The following is a 15,473-nucleotide window of genomic DNA, read 5'->3' as shown; positions in this document are numbered from 1 at the left end:
TTTTGATGCAGTTTTTGGGTCCCTGTCAGACACAGTAAATGTTACAGCCTAAATGAGGACAACAAACAGGGGCAGATGTAGTGTCCACACCTTCAACCTGCTTCTGTGGTCACAAAATAGGGAAGGAGGCGTGCTGCCTGGCAAAGGAGAGCAGCTGGCCGGGTGCCTCAAGCATCCTGGTATCCCCATGCCAGTACCTGCTCCAGGCCTGATGGCATCAACATACCCATGACTTTGTTCTGGCAGGTTATTTACTGTATTATCATCTACTTCCTGAAAAAATCTTTAACTTTTGATTTGTGTTTTAAGATTGCTTGACAAAAAAAATAGATCCTACATTTTCCTTTTTTCTTTTCTGTCTCATTCATATTTGCTCACAAATAAAATAATACCGTGGAAACACTATCCAAGCAGAACAGGAATTCATTTTCAAGTGTATGAGCAGTTTAAGGTCATTTACTTAATATTAAATTCAAGAAACAACGGTGATGCTTCTGCATTACTCTCCCTGTCTCCCTTTAATGCCACTCTGTGTTTAATCTGTCTTACTGCTCAATAGAAATAGCTTACTCCTACGTTTGAGTAACTGATTGGGTTAGAGCCTGCATCTCAAACACCATCCTGTCACTAGCAATGAATGCTATTTTTAGGTCTTTCATTTCAAAGAAAGGTCAGTCACTATTAAAAAAAAAAAAAAAAGGAGAAAATAGTCCAGTGTTCACTTTCTTCTTTCTCCAGTTTTTAAAGAAATTAAAAAAAAAAAAAATCATCATCACTGTGCTAAGGTAATTTCTAACATTTTAATATACTTACATAGAATCAACAGAATCAGGAAATAAGATTTTATTCTTGAGGTGTTACACATTTCTGACAATGACAAGGTTGTGCTATGAAAGGCCATCAGATAAGAAATACAGTTGGTTGAAATCTTCCGAATTTCAAGTTCCTTATGACATTTTTTCAGAAGGAAAAAAAAAAAATAATCTTTCTTCAGAAAATAAGAATAAAAAAAGAACACCTGAGTATTAAGTCAAGGCTACCAAATATACTCATCTTTGACTTTACAGGGTTTCATCTAGTTTATGGGGAAATGTCTGTTAGGGGTCTGTTATATTTAATTAGAAAGACAAGCCCCTTCTGAAGGTGCTTCCAGAAAATTCGGACTCTCCTCGGTGACCCTCAAAGAAGCCTATGGAGACTAATTTTTTAACCCAGCCAACTAAAGCACGCCAACTGAAGTTGGGCCACATGAATACCACCAGTGTGTATTGGTGGAAATTCACTGTGGAAATTCGCTGGCAGACATACTTCAGGATGCCCAAGTCTTTCAGGCAGCTGCAGCTGAGTTTCCTTTTGCTCATGACTTGCCCAGTGGAAGATCTCCAGTACTGCCACAACCAACTTCTGACGTTCTGTCCACCTTTATTGAAACCTTCTTAGTCAGGCATAAAAACTAATGTGCTGGCTTTTCACTTGAGGTTTCAGCTTTTACTTTCTTTTTTTCTTTTCTGTCAGCATGCCCTAAAGTTTGGGAGACGATGACCACAAAATACCCAGCACTTGCCTCTACGGAGTAGAGACAATCTGTCCTTGCATGGCCACTGGTAATGAAATGTAAGTATGAATTAGCATCAGCTGCTTTGTAGGGAATTTTGAGGGAAAAGGTGAGGGGAGGATTCAGAGAAGAGGCTCTGTCATTACGGTTTGGGCTGAGGCCATACAGACGTAAGTCATGTGAGCCACAGAATAGAGCTTATCATTTGTCAAATAAACTATTCTGATGAGTAATAATAGTACAAGAAATAAAACCATCACAGCTGTATTTGTGGTGGAAGCGTATGCTTTTTTGTTACCTAATGCCCATAAAAAAATTCATAAACCTGAAGATAGAAGAAGAAAAGTTTGATTTTGGTAGCATAGAAATCATATGTCAGGCATAGGTCCAAAAAAGGGATAAATAAGAGGAACAGACTGATCTGCCTGTACAAGCTGATTTTGGTTTTGCAGGATGAAATCAAATAAACACATCTGGTTGTTATCACATGGTACTTGAAACACTAGCGAATGAGTGGCCCTAGAACTCCTTTAATGCCACCCACCATGAAGAAACATCTCTACCATGTCTCTAGCTCAGGTATTTTCAGATATTTTAGCATGCATTGAGATGTGATTCTTGCTTTATTTGAAATACTGGTATATTCAGCTATCATTCTTACAGCAATTTAGCAAATAAAGAGTGCTAAACAGGAAAGAAATAGAACTGAAGATCAATTTCTGCTTAAAATTGCCTTTTGTCTGGAGCTCAGGTCAGCAGAACACACACAGGTGTAGTGTGTAAGGGTCATGCTACCCCCTCCATCCCAGAAAAGCAATGCCTGCTAATGCTGACCAATTTGGGCAGTGACTCTGTTATAAATTATAGCAGAATTTAGCTCTGGATAGACTCTACAAAGCAAATTTATGCAAACCATTTCATATTGAAAAGCCTGATTACCATTTACGATATGATGCCTTTCCATCACTTTAGCAGTATCAAAAGACTTTATTGTAAATGAGATCAAAAAAAAAAAAAAGCAAAAACATGAAAAAGAGCACAGTCATATCCTGACGGATAGCATGTTCCTACAGACTGTTACCACCAGTTGAGAGTATGTGCCAATATTTTTATGAACTATCATTACAAAACATAACTTAAGCAGGCTGGAAGAAAACAGCAACCTAGAAGTGGTGTTTAAGAAAGCCGTGGGAAAGGAAAAGAACAGAAAGGAGAGCTGCTGAGCTGAATCAGCATGTGGGCTGTAGCTGGAACAAAAGGATTCTTCAGTTCATGCCAAAAATACTCATCAGTGCTGCTGCTTTTTTAAGCTTAACATTCATAGGTGACTTTTCTTGTCTCTGAACTATCTTGTGGGAATCCACATGGGTTCAGATATGGGTGGCTATCAGCCTGGGAGAGGGGTTTGTTCCTCAGTGAGCAGGGCAAGTTGGTGCTCTTTGAGGCTCTGTCCTGCCCCAGGACTACCCTGGAGCTCTTCACAAAGGGCCTCTGCAATTTAACATGTATGGGTCAACCCTTTTTTTTTTTTTTCCTTTCTCCTGTCCCTTCTCAGTCAGAATGTCCAGGCATGCCTCAAAGACAGCTTGGCAAGCTAGGCACCTACTGAAGATCTCAGCTGTAGAGGTAGCTTGTACCCAGGTGGGCTATGACCACAGCCTTGCTGTGTTTTAGATGACTTACCAAACAATATCAAATATCATTAAAATGTCTGGGAAAAAAATCACAGCTGAACAGAGGAATGTTTTTCTTGTAATGTAATTAGGTTGTAGGACTCATCACAGGAAGCCACTGAGTCCAGAAATTTAACAGGCTTCAGAAAGATTCAGGTTCTAGAGGGGGAAAAAAATGTCTCTAGAAAGGGGGAAAAAAATTAAGTTATCACATTGAAGAAATGCAAAGAGTCTTTTTTTGTTTCAATGTTAAAGGAATATTTAAGAATTAGAGCTTAGAAAGAAATTTGTTATGGAGGCAAACATGAAACCTACCAACCCCAGTAACCTCAGAAAGATCAAACAGAGCTGAAGAAACGTGGCTCTTATTCAATCCATGCTATTCCCTGTGCAAACTTTATGGTTCATCCACTTCCTGGTATCAGGAAGGCAAATATGGACAAAATGCAGGAATTCTACATACAAGTCTAATTATTCTTATGGTATAGCTAGGAAAATGGGCAAGTCTAAGTTCTGACAGTGTGGGATTATGCCCATACTCCCTATGGCTTTGGCTAGTCCTTTAACAGAAGCAGCAGCATCTGGTAATCCTTTTCTCTTACTGCGTTATGGTAATGACCTGGGCAATACTTTTGTGGTTGTCAATGTAATGCACAAACAAATCCCTTTGTGCTTTCCATCAAGTCATCAAGTCATTTCCATCAAGTCATTGGTGTAAATCAAATTCCCGTGCAGAACTAACTGCTGCCCATCGATACTGCTCACTGATTGTAGACCATGGTAGGTTTCCTGAAGAAACTCACTCTGTAGAAATGATCATGCTCTTAGATAATGTATAGGTGACTCCATGACAAATTTGTTTGTGTTTTTCTTAGCAGAGATAAGGAGACCTTATTTATAAAACTTAAGGTAAGTTCACTTTTATCAGCACTTCAAAGATCACCAATAATAATATTTTAGAACCTGAATGAATGTTTGATATTTTGCTAATCCTAAAGCAAATAGATCTAAAGAACCAACAAGCTTAACCATGGAAAAAATACAGTATATACACTTGCAAAAATCAGGGTGACCTTTTATTCTTCATCTAGAAAACTTTTTTTGCATCTGAGGAAAGTAATAGTAATAACTCAACATTTTTGGCCTCAAAATCTATTCACTTAAAAAAGGAAACCAGATTTTTAGTTAAGTAGCACTATTCTCTGGGAACAGAAGCAGTCTTTGTTATTAAAAAGGCATTTACATAAAAACTTTCCACATTTAGGGACACTTAACTAACTCAGGAGTAGAAAAACATAAAAAATAATATATGCCATACAGAAAAGATGGTAGAAAATGTGTGTATTACTCCATGGCTTGGCTGATTATTGGCTGTCAGCAAATTGGATTAGAATTAGAACAGTTCAGTTGGAAGGGACCTACAAAGATCATCAAGTCCAACTGCCTGACCTCTTCAGGACTAACCAAAATTTAAAGCATGATATTGAAGGCATTATCCAAATGCCTGGCCCGGTGTCTGACCACCTTCCAGGGAAAGAAATATTTCCCAGTGCCCAGTCTGACCCTCCTCAGGCGTAGCTCTGAGCCGTGCCCTGCGTTCCATCTGTGCTTCTCCGCCTAAGGGAGCTGTGAGCCATGAGGCTGCCTCTCAGCCTGATCTCCTCCTGACTATAAAAAACAAATGATGGGCTTTAATTCTACCCCAATGTGAAATGGATTCAATCAGTTGCTTCAGGAGATACTATTAATGCAATCACAGTTTAAGAAACCGGCCTTAAAGGGAGATGCCAAAATGAATTCTTCATGTAGTAATAAAGGAAGCCAGAAGACTCCTTCACAATGAGTCAAGTCTGCAATAAAGACAAGCCTGACATTTCATAAGCTTCTAAATAAGTATGCCATAAATATTAGTTTCTGTTTGTATTTCTAACACTTGTAAAGGCTCCAAAGCCAGTCAGAGCATCACTAAAGTATTAAATTTGATATGACACAAAGTTGCAAGTATAAGCTAGGAAACCATCAACCTGCAAATTATTTCATAATCCATCCACTGCTCAGGCAGTTATGTGTTTTTCCATCTTAATTAATTTGCAACAAATTGTGAAAGGCTTAAAGGAAATATTTACTTTTTCTTAATCAAAGAATAAAATTAATCCATGGGACACATTACTGCATAGTAAACTAGTAGTCTTTTCAGAAGAAAACACTGAAAGAGTTTGAAAAACATCAGTTTAGGTTTTCTATCCCTTCCTCTCCCAATTTTTTTTTTTTTTAAACTCAGTCCCACTTCTGAAGTCACAAGAAAGTAGCATGTCCCCTGGCAATAACAGCCTTCAGATTTGTACAAATGCTGCCAGACACTCCCTTTTTTCACTGCAGCACTTTCCAAACCTTATCAGTTCACAAAGGCTGTAATGAAGTGATTACAGAAACAATAGACAATGGTGGAAAAAAGGCCTATGAGGGTTACAGAGAACAACTCTTCATCCTCCACACCACAGGAAAGCCTAGACTCTGTTTGGCCTGGGCACCCTGGGGTTCAGGAACCCATCTGCAAAATGATGGGGACAGGTGCTTACATTAGTCTGTGTATATCATATTTTATCAGGTTTTGAAACTGCAACATCATGATTTATAGACAAGGTGGTTTAGGTCATCACAGAGATTTTTAAAGTGTATGTGTAGTCATTTATTTTCCTGATGCTCTTTTCTGTTGGGCTGGACTCAAAGCATTGATAGTGCATTATTTTTATCATCAAATGATAGGAAAAATCATATCAACAGAATTGTCTGTTCCTCATTTGTTCCTTAAAAATATGAGGAATAATGCATTATTGTGTAATAATAAAGCAATAATGACTGTGATGGTGTCTAAACATTTTCCAGGCATTCATTTGGGCTGCCTGGCAGAGATTGGCAGCAGCTACCTGGTATTGCCTTATTCCATGATCTCAGCAGTTGAAGAGTTTGGGGCCACCCACTCTGAGTAGGCATTTCAGAACAAATAAGGTCTTTGATGATTATCGTTGTTTTCATCATTAAATTGTACATGACTATATTACAAAAATAATTAATTGGTTGTAAACCTCATCATGGATCCTTTGAAATCAATGATAAGGCTTCTGCTGACTTTAACTGAAAAAAACCTCCAGGTTCTGACACACCTTTGTGTGATCTGCATAGCACAGGCTAAAAATATATGTGAAAGGATTACAAAGCATTTGTGCCTGGTTTTAAAACGGATGGAAATTCACCTTAATGCAAAGAGTCATCAAAATCTATATGTACCATTTAACTCTTCAGAAATCAAGGTTAACTTGCATTTAGGAGATTTGTATAAGCTAAGACTCCATGCAGACATGAATTTCCCCACTGTGCAAAGATTGTGTCTTTGATGGTTCCTTTTCTTGATTATTTAGGATTTGAAGCAGATATCCAAGAGCTTTTTTTTTTTTTTAATTCCTGAACAAGTCTTATACATACACAATATACAAATACGTGGCTTTTTTCTATTATTATTATTTTTTAGTTACATTGTTAGCTATATTTAACAAACACAAGCTGATCCACATGTTCTGAATAGAATTTAACCTGTTGTCTCTGGAAGACATGGGAAGCTTTCCCCTTGGCTTCAGTCAATTCTGAACACTATCATTTTGTGTTCAGTCGTAATTCTACAGTGATAGGGTAGGTCCCCACTGTGAGAAGTTAAATATGATATATATTTGTTAAGTACTTCTTTGAAATAAAATGTTATTTCTTTTCCCTCTTAATTTATAAAAATTTAAAATGGATGAGCTCCTAACTTGCTCTGCCTGCTGAACCGTTGAAAGAGATTAGAATATAAATATATATGACATCCACATTATTACCAAATACATTCATTAGCAGCAATGCTATCACAGTGAATATGAAATGGAATTAACAGTGACAGGGCAAAATTAAAGTGTTTATACATTTCTTTCTCACAGCTTACAAACTCAGGATTTATTCCTGACCTTTGGTGTAAAACTTGATGATTGCTGGTAAATCAAACATACTGCTGTTAGTATTCAGTGCCACAACTCAGACCTTTTCACCCTGGAGATGTAACAGATATTTTTCTAAGAATTTCTTTGTAGATTAACATTAATTATCATGCATACTTCATGTACTAATGTCAGTACAAAATAAGCTTATCGCCATTCACAACACTTCCCAGTTTATTCTTGCCATGTTGGCATTATGTGTTTACATAATACAGCATCACAGCGTGGCTGAGGCCAGGGCCCCCCCGGGCCGTCTGCTCCCCCCTGCCCCAGCAGGGCCACCCCGAGCAGGGGGCCCAGGCCCGTGTCCAGGCGGCATTGGGAGATCTCCAAGGAGGAGACTCCACAGCCTCTGTGGGCAACCTGGGCCAGGGCTCCGGCACCTGCACAGCACAGAAATGCCTCCTGGTGCTCAGAGGGAGCCTCCTGTGCTCTGGTTTGTGCCCACTGCCTCTGGGCCTGGCCCTGGGCACCACTGAGCAGAGCCTGGCTCCATTCTCCGTGCACCCTGCCTTCAGGGGTTTGTAGGCATTGGTGAGATCCCCCTGAGCCTCCTCTTCTCCAGGCAGAGCAGACCCAGCTTGCTCAGCCTCTCCTCACAGGAGAGATGCTCTGGTCCCTCCATCATCATTGTGGCCTTACATTGGACTCTGTCCAGGTCTCTCTCATACTGGGGCGCCCAGGACACAGGAAGGCAGGTCCGGCCTCACCAATGCTGAGCAGAGAGGAAGGATCACCTCCCTTCACCTGCGGGCAACACTTTGCCTAATGCAGCCCAGATTACCATTAGCCTTCTTTGCAGCAACTCAGTGTCCACCAAGATATGTCCCCAGGTACTTTCCTGCCAAGCTGTTTTCCGTCTGGGTGGCTCCCAGCTGGTGCCTGGGGCCGTTCATTCCCCAGTGCAGGACTTCACTCTTGTCCTTGTTGTACTTCCTGAGGTTCCTGCTGGCCCATTTCTCTAGCCTGTTTATATCTCTCTGGATAGCAGCACAACCCTTGGGTGTATCAGACACTCCTCCTGGCTTTGTGTCACCTCATATAAGCCATCTGTTCAGAAACTCACCACTTTCTCCTTTTTCGTGGACAGTTGTAGCAAGGGCCTAGCACCAAACATCTTAGGGCTCTGGGTCCACAGGTGGGCTCTGCTATGTTGAAAACACCAGGAGAAGGGATTTAGAGGTTAGGTAGAGAGCAGTTTCCAGCCTTTACACATTTTGTGCACTTTATGTGGTAGAGGTAAAGAAATTGTGCATACCAGTCAGGTGCAGGCTTGGTCCTTTTCATTTTGTTAGCTGAACTTACTGTCTCACTCTGGGTCAGTAAGGAATTATTTTTCTAAAAGGCAGCAGTTCTCAGCCTTTTTCTGACAGAAAATCCTGAAGTGGAGGTGTTAACCCCTATTTAACAGTTTTGATACTCTGAAAATAGGCTTGCTTCACTTCATTAGCTGTCACATACCTTAAAAGAAGTCCATATAGACCCTCTGGGTAAAAAGCAGAGCTTGGGCAGGTTTCCAGTTTTTGGACACAAAAAAAACAAATGTTGGCTAATGATAACCATGAGATCATCAGTGAAATATGTAGATGTGGGAGTCATTTCAGGTCAGATGTACGCTAATGAGAAGGGAGAGTTTGATCCATTTTTTGCCATGTGTGGCCATTTTAACAGATCCATAACAAAACCAAGGATGCAAAACCATAATAATGCAGTGGCATTTAGTCCTGTATAAGAATCTGAACTGTCTGCAGAATAATATCCAGCTGCCTAACTAGGAATAAAATACTGACCCTGAATTACATTCACATGCCTTGCACTCTTGCATATAAACCTACCACTGCAACCATCAAAGTGCAAAGTACTGCACATAAAAGCATCCACAACACCTTCAGCAGCAACAGCAGCTGTAGTCTGCTTGTACGCAGATACACTATGGGAGAGTGAGGATCCAGCTCTCCCATCTCAGTCATAAAGCAGATAGGTCTCTGGTAAAGGGTCTGTTTAGGGACTTTTTTTCCCCCCACATTCTTGTCTTTGAGCTTATAATCAGACTAATCATAAATCCTTCTCTTTGATTCCAAATAGCCTGCAAAAACTCCAGCTTCTGTCCAACCTGGTCATGGAAGGAAAAAGCTCATGGTGGTCAGGGATGTGTGAGCTTTATTCTTTTACCTTATATACGTATTCTAGCATTATTAAAGAGTCACGCCTCAAGTGAGGTATTTCCAGGAAGGGGGACACAGGTGGTGGGAGGGAGAGGGAAAGGAAATGCTCAGCAAAACTCAGGAGCTTAAACATAACACACTGCAGAGGTGAGCTCTTCTTGGCAAGTGATGAGCCCAGTGATGGGGGCTTCCAGTGTTGCCCTTGAGGCTCAAGCTGAGCAGCAAAACAAGGTCACCCCAAAGCTCACCTCATGCACAGAGCTCTGCTTCAAGCAGCAGCAGGCAGAGGGCCAGGGATGTGGGGCTGCAGGAGACATTTTTCTTCCTCTTTCTTCTTGCATGGTTTTGTTCTTGCGCTTTCCCACAATGCTGAATGGAAATCAGAACTCAACCATGTCCAGGTAACTCATTCAAGCAGTAAAATCCCAGCAGCAGTGTGTTTTGCATTCTGGTGACAAAAGGGAATATGCTATGCAGTCATCAGCCATGTATAAAAAAGGGGAAAGCAGGCAGAGCCATTCACTACTCTGATTTTAAATACCTGACCAGGTTGCAAGTACTACTGGCTACTGAGGATTATTTCCATTCAGAATATCACTTCCACCTATTCTTTGACTCTTCATTACATTTTCTGGGGGGATGACAGGACATTTGAAGTGAGGACCCCTCGGAAGAGAGGTTTTTTCAAGCTCTAAAGGATCACACTGGGTTCAGTACAAGTTTTAAGTATTGTTTTCATCCAGGTTTTGCTTTTTTCCTAGCTAGCTGGCTTAGCCCTAGGAATACAATATATGTTCAGTGATCCTGATCATCCAACCAGTATTTTAATTCCTGCTTTATCAGGACTGTAGATATTGCTGGAAGGTGATCTGCAGAAGTCTCCTGGAAATATTTAAAAATATTTGCCAGGGCCATCCCAAACTCCTAAGGTGGTTTTGCTCTAACGCTTTTCTTTCTCTCTCTTGGCTTCAGATGAAGTGTCAGCTCATGAACTATAATAATAGCCTTTCCCTTCAGATTTTTTTTTTCCTTCCAGTTTTGATCTAAACCAATTCTAGTACTCAATAAGAAATTTCTCACAGGAAAACTTTCTTTGAGAGCTACAAATACTTACAATGTCTCTCCGGCACAATGCCTGTAGCAGGGAACTGCTGCAGTCTTTCAGCAGAATTTCCAGGGCTCGTAGAGCAGCTGCAATGGTCTCTCTTGTCTTTTGCATTGCTGAATTGAGCCTGATGATGGCAGAGTCGCTTAGCTCCAGGCTGGCTTAGTGTAAGGCATCACTTCAGGAACTGGTTACAGATGAATTGATAACATTGATGCCATTTGAGCCCCCTCTCCTTTATATCAGAGGCTCTCTAATCCACATCGGTATTAAACAGGCTGAAAAAGGGAGGAAAAAAAGAAAGAAAAAAAAAAAAGGAAAGAAAATTAAAAAGTCCTTCACTTCAATGTCATTTCAGTCAACCAAGGTCATGGCAGGACCAGATGCTGGTTACAGCTCAGCTCAAGGGAGCAAAGGTCTCTGAAGGGCTGATTGCGAACAGTTCAGGCTGCTCTAATCTCCCTGGGCTACTAATAAAAAGCAAAACCACTTCTGGGGGCACCTCCAGCACTGGGGTGGTCAAACTCTGTTTCTTCCTCTATAGCCTTTACATTCTCAGCATGGGGAGATTGCTCCTGCACTGGGTCTCTCCCAGGGTGAAGGTTTTTATTTATTTATTTATTTTTTTATTAATGAAAGGATTGAAATAACATAAAATCTAACTAGTAAACAGAAATGTGTATAGAAAAAGATGCCGTATTTTTAAAAGGGATATGAAAGTAAGGAACAGCTGGGGATCTTCCTGCTGATTGTATGGGCCTTGAGAGCTGGGTTTTAAAGCAGGGACATAATGAGCACCAGTCATTTATGGACATCCCTCTCACCAGTACTATATATTTCTCTTGCTAGGACTCACTGCAATTTTGCCATTTTCTCCAATGGCTGATTTTTTTTTTTGCATTGTTTTCAGTTTCATTTAATTTCCCTGTTCAATGACAGTCTTCTGTAGAGTCTAGATGAAGAGGGAGACAGCATTTCAAGTAATTATTTTACAGATTTGCAATCACTTGAACAGAAGAGGCAGGTGTAGCCACCGAAATAAATTTCACTGAATTACCATTGCAGTCCTCGGTCTGCACTGGAACCTGTTTAGCACTGTATGGGGAGTTTGTGAAAAGCTGTGTGTGGGAATCTCTCAGGTGTTTTTTTTTACAGCTAACAGTGTTGCTTGGTGCTACAGAGAAAGCATGAGATTTATCGCTAACAGTTTTTCCTTACCATGTCCATTTTCAAAATACAAGTAAATTACTTGGCAGAAAAAATCCTGTAATAATAGGTGATAACCAGAAATCATACAAGGATAAGGAAGGTCTTACAGAGCTCCTGCTACAAATGCAGACACAAACTGTGATACACAGTTCAGGGAAATATAAAAATGAGGAGAAGGAGGAAAAGAAAGTTATACATGAAAAGAAAGTTATACATGAAAAGAGAACTGAATTAAACATACACTAGCCACAATGCATGACCACTGAGGGATCCAAGTTTCACAAACCTTTTCTCCTGACCCCCGGGGGAGCTGATACATTGGTGGTTATGTCACTGTGTCAGTGAGAAAGCTTCTGCACGTTTTTAGGGTCTCCCCTCTCCAAAGGGGGGAAAGGGGCTGTAAGACAAGGTAGAAATACCCTTGCAAGTGTCTGGTTCTGCTGTGAAAGACTTGCAGAAGCCAGTGTTGGTTGGTTTCAGATGCCTCCAGGCTTTGTCCTGATGTGTAAAAAGAATGAGGAAAGCAGAACGACACAACTCTAAGACCGATGCTTGAGCTGCAGCGTGATGCCTTTGCTGGCCAAGGAGCTCACTGCTTGCCAAGGTCCGTGGTATCACTTACCTGTGTGTGTGCAACACCTTGCAGTTTGTTCCCTCCCAAGAGATAAGCTAACGTGTCTTGGGCCAGAGGCATCTTCTGCAGCATTTCAGTGGTCTTGATCAGGAGCTCAATGCCAAAAGCCAGAATTGGCTAGAGAAAACCATGGTTTCTTTGGCTAGAATTAGATAGGATTTGAGCCAGTTAGCATTTCTGGGTTTGGTTAAGCATCACTGGATCTCTCTCCAGTGAAAATAAAATAGAGAGATCTGTGATCCCAGCATCACTTCTGAGAGAAGCTACTACCATAGCAATACATTGCCGGCTTGGATGCAGCTGAACCTGCACCCATGCTCCCTTTGCTAGGTCATGTACTGGGCTTTCCAGCCTTCACGGATGCTGAAGAGAGTAAATGGGCAGATTTTAAATCCCCCTCTAAACTGAATCCCCCCACACTTGACTTCAGATTGTGCACCTGATCACTTATGTTTGGCTTCCAGGTTGGGCACTCTCCAAGTATTCCTGACACTGGGTCACAATGCAAACACTGTAAATAAAATAAAATAAAATAAGTCACTCTTTCCTGTTCTTCCCTGTTTAAAAAGAATTTAATTCAAACAATATACAGTTACAGCCATGAATGACTGGAACTCATTTTAGAGCATATGTTTCCTAGTTAGAAATGAAATTGGCAGTGCAGCTCCCCCCACCCCCCAAAATTACTTGGCTAAGTAGTAGCCAGTTGAGCAAGCAAAAAAGAGCAAGAGGATTAAACCAAAAATGCAGATCAAATAGAAGAGTAGTTGAATCCTCAAGCATTTCGATACACAGCTGATTCAGCAAAACAAGTACACATTCAAATGAAAAATGTCATGAAACAGAAAAACAGGCAGCTTAATCAATAAAGTGTACAGCCTCTCCTGATAAAGTAAAAGCAGCAGCTTAACAAGCAGAACAGAAAAATGAGCTGGAAAGAAAAAGAGTCATGGCACGGAAAAACAATGAAATAAGAATGTGAAATTGAACAGTTTTACTTTGTACCTTAGAAATGCTCAAAAATATGTGCAAAATATTCCCATGTTAATGAAGCCAAAGCAGTTTTTCCTTAGGAAAATCCTCATGGCTTCTGCTGAAAATTTGGAGACCCAGTTGGAGGCCGCTTCAGGCAATGTATGTAACTCAGGGACACAGGCTGCTGTCACATACCTTATTTTGACTAATCCTTGCAGTATGTGAATAAAGGAGCTCAGAAAACAAACGCTTTTTTTTTTTTGATTATTTGTTTTTTACCTAGTCCCATAGTTTATAGAAAGTAGAATACTATTTAATTCAAGATTGCAAGTTGATTATTTTCTCCTAGATCCAGGTTGTTTTATTACAGTACACAGATTTATTATTCTCTGTGAATTCTGCCACTGTGGATTTGATTCACAAAAAGATCCTTACTTTACTGAGTGTTTCAAAAATGTTGAGCAAACACAGAAATTGTTCAAGAGATGCAGATAGATCTTCCACATTCCTCATCTGCAACAAAGCCTTGGCTGTCCCAGTTGCACAGTATTGATCCCTGTGTTAGCCTGGATATTCGAGACTTTGTAAGGAGAGGAGAGCTTGCCTGGGAGGTGCACTGTTTGTGAGTACCCATGTCCTTGAGGTTTAAACACAGACAGAAGCTGCTATCCCATCACCTGCCCGTCAACAGTGAAATCGAAACCTTCTCACAAACAAGCCTCCGTCACAGCAAAGTAAACAAGAAGGTCTGGGAGAACAGCTGATTGAAGGATATGCCAGTGCACATTAAAATATTTGCTAATTGGAAATACATTGTCCCACTGTGCTGCCAGCTCTGGCTCTGACTCATATCAAATGTCAGCTGGTTTCAAATTGAATTTTGCGGTTGATAACCTCATCACTTACCTACCAAAAATGCCCAGAAGATAGGAGACTGCAGTGACACTGAACACTGATTTGTGTTTTCTGGTTCTTATTACTTCCCTTCTCCCCTTCTACTGTATTTTGAGGTAGTTATGACCTGCATAAAGCTGGCTGCAATGCTGAGTTCAACATGAAAACCTGAAGAGTAAATTAATATTTAGATTTCATTGACACAGTTAAGTGAAGAGCCTCACTGAAGCTGATTAGACAAAGATCCCATACAAGTTTTTGCCATTTGCTACAAGTTTTCCAATCAGCACAACATTGCCATGAGTGAAGAGACCAGTCCTCACACAGCAGCTTGGGAGTAATAGGCAGATAAACAGTTCCTAGCAAAGGCAAAGCAAAATTAATAACTTGAATATGTCGGACAGAGAAACAGCTTCCATGAGAAAAACTAACAAACAAACAAAAAACATGGTCACTCACAGGAGTCAAACTTGCAGGACTGGATAAAAATCATGACATGAAAATAAACAGAATAAGCACTACATCCTAATGCCTGATGGGGGTAGCAGTGTTTATAAGGATAAATTTCCACCTGCTGATTGAAACTCTTGCCCATACTGGTTTTGGATTAGTCCTTGTTCAAGTACTGGAAAGATGTTAAAAGAGAAAAATGTTGGAAGTGAACTGACAAAGAAACGAGGCTGCCTTTCCAATAAAAAGAAACTTGCAGTTGTTCAGGTCAGGATCATATTTGGAACTGTGGTTCTGATTCAATAAAGTGTATAATTCCAGGCACATGAACAATCCCTGTTTTTAAGGAGATTTACATTTTACCTTTGTTTTGATGCTTCGATGGGCTGATTATTGTAACAAGAAAAAGGTGAAACTAAATGACTGCTATCATTTCACTGTATGTATTTATTTGACTTTCAAGTTTATGAGGCTGTGTTTTTCATTGAAATTATCTACGTAATCTCTTATTTTTTCAGTGTTTCTGAATCTAAGGTGGGTGCTTACTTTCAGCAGGACTGGAATGAGGTTTCAAAAGAGCTGAATATTATCAACATTTCACAGTACCACACTGGAAAGCCAGCTAATATGTAATTTATGCAAAAGAACATACCTCCATTCTTTCTGAATATAGGTCTACAAAGCTTCCTCTTTTTTTAATCTTCAAACTGTTGAAACAGTTCATTAAATATATTGTCTGCGTGCTTTTTTTTCCAAGACAGAAGTATTGTCAGTGTGTGTGATTT

General features: G+C 40.3%; 1 long non-coding RNA gene across 4 annotated transcripts; it reads right to left on the bottom strand.

Annotated features, from left to right (window-relative positions):
- Positions 1-1,548: 1,548 nt before the first annotated feature.
- LOC308178413 lies at positions 1,549-15,200 on the bottom strand. 4 transcript variants are annotated; one of them, XR_013939750.1, is made up of 6 exons: positions 14,251-15,200; positions 12,809-12,880; positions 12,358-12,511; positions 10,536-10,804; positions 9,670-9,869; positions 8,295-8,404 (listed from the first exon to the last, which is right to left on the bottom strand). It is a non-coding gene; the product is annotated as an uncharacterized lncRNA (long non-coding RNA). The 4 variants fall into 4 exon arrangements; XR_013939749.1 differs by having other exon boundaries at positions 12,358-12,880; XR_013939751.1 differs by lacking the exon at positions 14,251-15,200 and having other exon boundaries at positions 1,549-8,401; positions 12,358-13,173.
- Between the last annotated feature and the right edge of the window lie 273 nt (positions 15,201-15,473).

The sequence above is a fragment of the Anser brachyrhynchus genome (genome assembly GCF_964034855.1).
Source record: "Anser brachyrhynchus genome assembly, chromosome: 15".
Classification (NCBI taxonomy): Eukaryota; Metazoa; Chordata; class Aves; order Anseriformes; family Anatidae; genus Anser; species Anser brachyrhynchus.
The sequence above is the reverse complement of the archived record's forward strand: the minus strand, read 5'-3'. Positions and strand labels throughout refer to the sequence as shown.